Here is an 8,123-nt window from a genome sequence, read left to right on the forward strand (position 1 = left end):
ATGAACCAAAATAAAGTCAAAATTACTTAAAGATCTAACTATTAAAACAGAAACACTAGATCTAATGAAAGAAAAAAGTGGAAGTCTTGAAGACATAGGGGTAGGTAGAGAGTTCATGAACTCAAAGAATTAACAACTGAATCTCATCTTATTGAAAAGTTTTTGCACGTCAAAAGAAATCACCAACAGGGTGAAAAGAACTGGGAAAAAATTTTAGCCAACTGTCCCTCAAAGGACTCCTGTCTAGAACATATACAGAATTTAAAAAAATCAGGCCCCCAAAAGTCTAACGCCCAATACAAAAATGGGCATCTGAGATGAATACACACTTCTCATATGAAGAAATACAAATAGCAAATAAATACATGAAAAACTGTCCGTCATTAGGCATTTGAGAAATGCAAATTAAAACACTGCGATTCCATCTCACTTTTTTTCTGCCCCCATCTCACTCTGGAAAGAATGGCTATCATCAAGAAACCCACCCATAACAAATGCTGGAGGGGCTGTGGGGAAAAAGGAACCCTTCTCCATTGCTGGTGGGAGTGTAAACTGGTGCAACCACTGTGGAAATCAGTCTGGAGATTGCTCAGTAAACTAGGATTAGAGGTCCCATTCAACCCAGCTATCCCCCTGCTGGGTATTTTCCCAGAAGATCTAAAAACATCATATCACAGTGATATATCTGCACCCATGTTTATCACTGCACAATTTGTAATTACTAAATCATGAAAGCAACCCAAATGTCCATCAGCTGTGGAATGGATAAAATTGATGTATTTTTATACAATGGAGTATTACTCAGCTATAAAGAAAGATAAACTAGAGGCTTTTATAGGTAAATGGAAGCAACTAGAGACCATACTCATTAGTGAAATAAATCAGATTCACATGTGTAAACATCCTATTTCCTCCCTAGTATAAGAACCTGAAAGAGTAAATAAAATCTGAAAGGTACAATAGATATTGTGAAAGGGAAAATAAACTGCTCAAATAGGAAGGAGCAAGTGGGATGAAGGAGGGGAGAGGAAAAAGAAGAGGGAAAAATATGTGTGTGTGTGTGTGTGTGTGTGTGTGTGTGTGTGTGTATATATACACAGGATAGCTAGGATAACTGTACTACTACTATCTGTTGGTTTATTGAAAGGAACTGTTCACGTTTAATTGCTTGATCAATTGTGCATGCCTATATCTGGTTATATGTGCAACCATTTTGAAGATAACATTATGTAATATAACAACCATTGTTAATATCCTGTCACCATGTTTTGAAGTCCTGTATCATTTTTATTGCTGTTGTTTTACATATTTTTGTTATTTTGGTTTTTTTTAAATGAAAAACAAAATTTATATGTGTATATAAGGATAGCTGGAGTAGGTGTATTGCTGATATCTGTGGTTTATTGAGAGGAACAGTCAATGCTTAAATTTTTCTTTCTTCTTGACCAATTTTGCACACTTCAATTGGTAATCAGAATGACTGATCTGAAAACAATATGCAGCAGATGAACCATTGTTTAACTCCTACCATCTTGTATGGTGAAGCTCTGCATCATTTCCAATATTTTATGTCTTTTTGGTTTTTATTTTTTTTAACTTGTTACTGTCTTTTATTGTTTGATCAGTCTTACATTCTTATGTCTAGTGGACTGAGCAACTTCACTGAAGATAACAGTATGTCATGTAGCAACCATTGTAAATTCCTATCACTTTGTTTTGAGGTCATGTATCATTTTTATTGTTTTTGTGTTGATTTTGTCTTGTCAGTTTTTTAATTTTTAAAATAAAAAAATTTGTTAGTCTTTCAGTTCTATTCACTTTTAAGCTACACTTTTTGCAATATTTCTAGTGGTTTCTGCAGTAATTGTGAAATACAGCTTTATCACATTTAATTAGACTTAATATACTTTCACTGCAACTGTGAAATTTTGATTACCATCCCTACACACTGTGCTATTAATAACTCTCACAATACAGAATTTTAATTTTTGCTTTAACAGTATCTTTTGGTTTTTTTTCTTTTCTAACAATATCTTTTAAAGAAATAAAATACAAAATTATTTTTGGTTCTGAGGATGGAACCCAGAACGCTGTGCGTGCTGAGCACGTGCACTACCAGGCCACACCTCTAGCCACAAAATGGAATTTAAAAACACTTATTTTCCATTTCTAGAGATGTTTTTCATAGATCTGATGCACAAAATTCCTATTTCCAAGATGGGCACAGGGGTGCACACCTGTCATCCCAGCACTCTGGGAGGCTGAGGCAGGACGATGGCAAGTTCAGCCCCAGCTTGGGCAATGTAAGGGTTTTAGTGAGACCTGTACCCCAGTGTGGCCCTCTACCCCCGCCTGGTCCTGAATGATCCTCCTTCCTCAGTGTCACCCCCCCCCAGTGCTGGGGCTACAGGCATGTGTGACCATGCCCAGCTAAAATAAAAATGTAAGGAGTGGGGGTCATAGCCTCTCGACCAACTATTAATCCAAAATACGTAATTCAGAAGTACTGTATATTCAGAGAAAAAAATCTAAGCGGTGTAAATCTGTTTTCTTTTTCTTTTTTTTTTTTTTTTTCTGTTTTTTTTTTCCAGTACCAGGAATCGAACTCCTGACCTTGAGCTTGCCAGGCAGGCGCTGTGCCGCTGAGCTAAATCCCCAGCCCCTGGCAGTGTAAAACTGTGAAGAAGCCTCTGGGTGTTCCTACTCCACTTGGCCTCCGTGTTCCAAGGATAAGCAACATTAACAATTTTATGTGGCCATCTGTTTTTCTACATGTAGAAAATTATGTACATATGTGTATAACATGTACTTTAAAGCTGGGATTATACTGAATACTATATTCTGCAAGAACTTTAAGGGCTCCTCCCACCTCGGCCTCCCAAGTAGCTGGGACTACCGGCACATGCCACCATACTTGGCTACTTACAACCCCTCTTCCCATTTTTGGTTAATTAAAGACTTTGTGGAGAATTACCAAAAATGGAGAAAAGTGTAAGTAGCAAAAGGTCCATGGTAAGCCTCTCTCACCTTCCTGCAACAGTATCATCCTCCCAGCCACAGTAGTGTCAAAACCTGGAAATTGACATCAGACGCTGCATTTGCCTTTCTAGTCTGGACACTGACATTAGCACAGTTCATAGAGCTTGGTCAGACTGTGCCATTTTCATGTGCACTCACTTGCGAGAGGTGTCCGCGTTCACATGTGTACCGTGCAACACCACACTCAAGACCCCGTCGCCACAGGCCCCCTACGCTGTTCACCTCTCCCAACTTCCCAGTCCCAGCAACTGCGTATCTGTTCACCTCTATGCTTCTGTAATTTCAAGAAAGGTATGTAATTCAAATAATTTACACTGGCTTTTTTTTTTTCCCACAGCACAATTTGCCTTGAGATCTGTGAAAATTTGCGAAAAATTTTTGCACCAGTCAGTAGTCTGAACCTGCTTTGTTTACTCAACACTGTGGCATGGGCCGGCCCTGCGAGTCCACATAAACTTACCTTGTTGCTCCTAAAGGTGGCACAGGATTGCACAGAGGAGCAGCTCCGCTAACCTTTATCCGTCTCTTAATTATGGACGTTAGTTTGTTTCCAATTTTTCCCACTCTCACATGATGCTGTCACATATCTTTGTACACCCGTCTCTGTACGGCTAACTCTGTGTAACAGATTCCGCTCAGCGGGGCTCTTTGGGGCAGTGGGTAGGCACACGTAGTGCCACAATGCTCTCCAGCAATACCGTACCCACTTAAGCCACCACAGTAACACTCAAACAGTACTAATGCACTTTTTTACAAAGCTTTTTGTTGTTGTTGTTGTCTTTTTGAGACAGGGTCTCACTATGCAGTTCAGGCTGGCTTTGAGCTCACTCTGTAGCCCAAGCTGGTCTCGAACTCACAATGATCCTCCTGCCTCAGCCTCCCAAGTGCTGGGATTAGAGGCATGCGCCACAACACCTAGCTTTAAAAGATGTTTCTCTTAGCAAATTTAAACTACAAAAACACTGTAATGTCTGTGATCCAAAAACTAATACTTGTGTGTTCCTACATGTCTGTATGTGCATATACAACCATACTACCACCAAAACATATGAAAGTTTGATTAATGTTTTCAAATTTATTTACTGCTCAGCTGTAAGCAATTATATCATTCTGAAGGTGTGGAGGGTCTAGTATGACTTTGACAGTTTCAGGGCCTGGAACTATAACGATAAATAAAACAGAGCTACCCAGTCTGGATTTCACATTTAGGTATATGGTAAAATATACAAAGATTCAAAAGCAAAGCAAAATGTGAATGACCCCTTCACTACTATTCTGCTTCCCACTGCCCTTTTCCCAACGACTTATGCTGTTTCTCATGGAAATAGTTCAATTTTTATAAACACAACCAATTTCCTTCTGATGGACACTGGTTTTCCTCATTGTCTTAAAAAAAATCTTAAGCGCTTACTGTGTCTGTTTTTTTCTCACTGCTGGGACAAAATACCTGACACCCAAAGTTAAAGAGGGAAAGGTTTATTTAGCTCACAGTCTGTGGAGGTTTCAGTCCATAATCGGCTGGCTCCAAGGCAGGGTGGCAGGGCACAGGGGCAGCATTTCAAGGTGGTAGAAGACAGCAAAAGCAGCAAGAGCAAAAAAGGGGGCACGAGCCTCTTTTCGTCCCTTATACTGTAAGCAGGCCACCGCCCTGGGGCAGGTTAGCACTCCCATCATTTCCCTGCCCTCTTGCACAGGACGAGGATGTTTACAGAGTAACCCTGGCCCCTGCTGAGTTGAGCTGGAAACACTGTAACCGGTTCGAGAGGGAGGGCATGAAGAGAGAGGTCCAGGTTTAACAAGCCAGCCCCCCATGACATAAGGCTTTGTGGGGGGGGGGGCGTCCAGACACAACCTATACTTATTTTGGCATAAATTCCAAAAGAGTTGTCAAAAATCAAGTGAACCATTTGGGGCGAAAGGCATTTTTGTAGCGTTTTCTCTCCAGCCTTGCATTGCATTGGGACCCCACAACCAGTTAGTGTCCTCTCCCCAACTGTCAGCACAGGCAGCAAGAATCCTGCTGCAGATTTCTCCAGAGCTCCACCACAGCCTGTACTATCAGGGAAAGAATGGCTTCCAATGAGTCTCTGCAGGTATTGTGCAAGGTCCTCCTGGTTTACAGCTTCTGAGCGGCTCTCATGACCCCAGTCCACTGGACCTCTGACTCCGTGGGCTTAGTCTGCATTCTCATGTTCTCCGAGTCCTTGTTCAGCAGCTGCTCCTCCGCTGACTCTGGACCTTTCTGGTTCTCAACGGCAGGACCAAGAGTGACCCATTGTATGGCACGTATTCCCAGGGGTTTCTCCATGTTTGAATGATTCACACACGTCCTTAGGTGGGCATCTGCAGCCAGTACATGGTGGGACAACTATGCCATTGTTTCTCTGTGTCATGGTAGTTCTCAATTGAGCAGCAGCGGCGGCCAGCCTCAGGGCCGGCGCGCAACAGCGCTCACCGCAGCGTGGCTCTCCGTGCACCTGGGCCCCTCCTTCCGGGCACCTACGAGGCAGGGAGCGAGCCGGCTGGAAGACCGGCGCTCAAAGGGCACAGCTTTACTTAACCTGAGGGCTGCTTGGGCTGCTCGAGTCAGGCCCCGCCCTCTCAGAGCAAGGTTTCCGTAGGGCTTACAGGTGAGCAGGGCAGGGCGCCCACTGTTGATTGGACAGAAAGTTACAGAGCTTCGCCTCCTTTGCATATGGCGGGATAAGCTGGAGGTACGCGATTGGTGGAGGTTACATTCCTGTGTCACCTACTTTACATATGGCAGAAAGAGAATTCCATCATTCTGGGGAGACAGAAACCTATCTGGGCTTACTGAAGGGCGGGGGCTCCTGAATGGGAGGAAGTGTTTCTTTTTTGCTTTACTAGTTCAGCAATCTCAACCTGAGAGCTACAGCCCTTCGAAGGGAAGTGGAAGACAGATGCCATAAAAGCACACACTGATGAAACCTATTACTCAGAACTTCCATGATCATAAGGTTTTTGTTTTCTTTTTGAGACAGTGTCTCATGATGTAGTTCAGGCTAACCACAAACTCATGGCAATCTTCCTGCCTCAGCAGCCTCCTAAGTGCTGGGATTACAGGTGTGTACCACCAACCCTGGCAGTGTTTAAGATGTTAAAAGTGGTATCTGAAATTAAAATGCACAGTAAAAGCTAAGCTATATACCCTGTGGGGGATTTTAGTGAAGGAATGACTGAAGTCATGAAGGGGCTGCAGGACAAAAAGCTTGCAGGCCCTGGAACATATGGGTAAAGATTAGGGAAACATGCTAGGTTCAGCCACTGCTTCCCCTCACACCAGATAAATGGCGTGGATGAACCTAGAAAGTGTCACATAGCAAATCTCCTCGACACCCACACCTTTTCTGCTTACTTTTCCCTGCAATAAAAGCCAGACAGCTCAGAGTCTGGGACTGCTCCCTTGGGACTGGACACTCGGGAGAGCCCCTCTGGGCCTGTTGCTATTTGGCCAAGTCTTGTCTCTGAGTAATTTTATCATCCTCCATGCTGTCAGAGCCCCATACTGCGAAAATACCCTTTCTGTTTTGAAGAAAACTTGTAAACTGTAACTTTTTTTTTTTGCACTGAAATACCTTAGAAGTAGTTTCCCCAAGGTATTACCTAAGCTCTCTAAGTGATATTCTACCAAATTTTCAAATTGATCAAAATTACTATTCTTTCACTTGGTAAATACCAACTTGTAACAACAACAAAAATGTTAGGTGTGGTGGTACACGCCTTAACAGCAACATTTGGGAGGCTGAGGCAGGAGAACTGCTGTGCGTTGAAGACCATCCTGGGCTACACATAATGAGTTCAAGCTCAGGATGAATTACAGAGCAAGACCCTGTCTCAAAACAAAAACAAAAAACAAAAAACACAGTGAAACTGTTCAAAACAAGACTTTATTTATTAATAAAGTAATTATGATCTTTGAAAAAAGCTTTAAAATGTTTTGCATACATGGTAATTAATATAGGTTAGGCCACCCAAAAAACAAAGCAGAGTCAACATTCCATCATGATCCAGGATTATACAAATGAGAAATAAATACAAGGCTTATGGTACTTGGTAAGTACAGACAACCAAAGTAAACTGTATTTTAAACTTGTTCATATAAAAGCATATTAAAGATCACTTTAAATGGTGCATGCCTGTAATCCTGGCACTCGAGAGGCTGAGACAAGAGGATTGCTGTGCATTCGAGGCCAGCCCTGGCTACATAGTGAGTTCAAGGACAGCCTGCGCTACAACACAGCAAGACCTGTCTCAAAAACAAAACAAATCACTTCTAAAATAGTGTCCATCTTTTCTCTTAGATGCGTATAAACTCATCTGCAATCATGTACAAATATAATAAACTTAACAGCTTTCTTAATCTTTTTAATACAAATACAATTCCTTGCTGCTTTATGCAACCCAACAAAATAATACAGTGAAGTCATTAGAAAAATATGGACTTTTCTGAATCTATATTGCATTTTTAATTTAAATTGAAAAATACAGTTTAGAGCATATGAAACACAAGGATTTCAGATTTACACATCACCTGTTTGGCTGAAATGCAAAAATATGGTATCTTAATAACAGGTTAGTCAAAAATACTCTCCACTGATAGCGGTGCTAGGCAGGGAACCAACGTGAGCGAAACGTGTCTGTACATTACTGTCTACTCATATGCCCAAAATACGCAGCTCCTAACCCCGAGATCTTACTATGCATTTGCTTTGAATGGGTGACTTACAGGCCTAATTACCTTGAACACCCGCGTAAACATAGTCAAATTTGCTCACTAAAGAAATAAAATTCAAGTAAATATTGCATATCTGATTTAAGCTAGTCTTATAGTCTTACAAACTTACAACTCATTGGATCATAGCCACTAAACAGGTAAAAAGTTTTTAAAACGTCATCCTATGTGAAGAGGAAACCGAACCTTGTAAACACGATTCTTTTCAGTAATTGATACACGGCAGCTGCTCTTTGGTCTGGCACGGCGATACTGTCAGGTGCCTCAGGTACTGAATATTCAAGTAAATCTGCGCCAGGTGAACCAAGTCTCTTGTCTAATTTACTTTTAA

This window comes from Chinchilla lanigera, unplaced genomic scaffold (genome assembly GCF_000276665.1).
Source record: "Chinchilla lanigera isolate Chin_1 unplaced genomic scaffold, ChiLan1.0 scaffold00096, whole genome shotgun sequence".
NCBI classification, from domain to species: domain Eukaryota; kingdom Metazoa; phylum Chordata; class Mammalia; order Rodentia; family Chinchillidae; genus Chinchilla; species Chinchilla lanigera.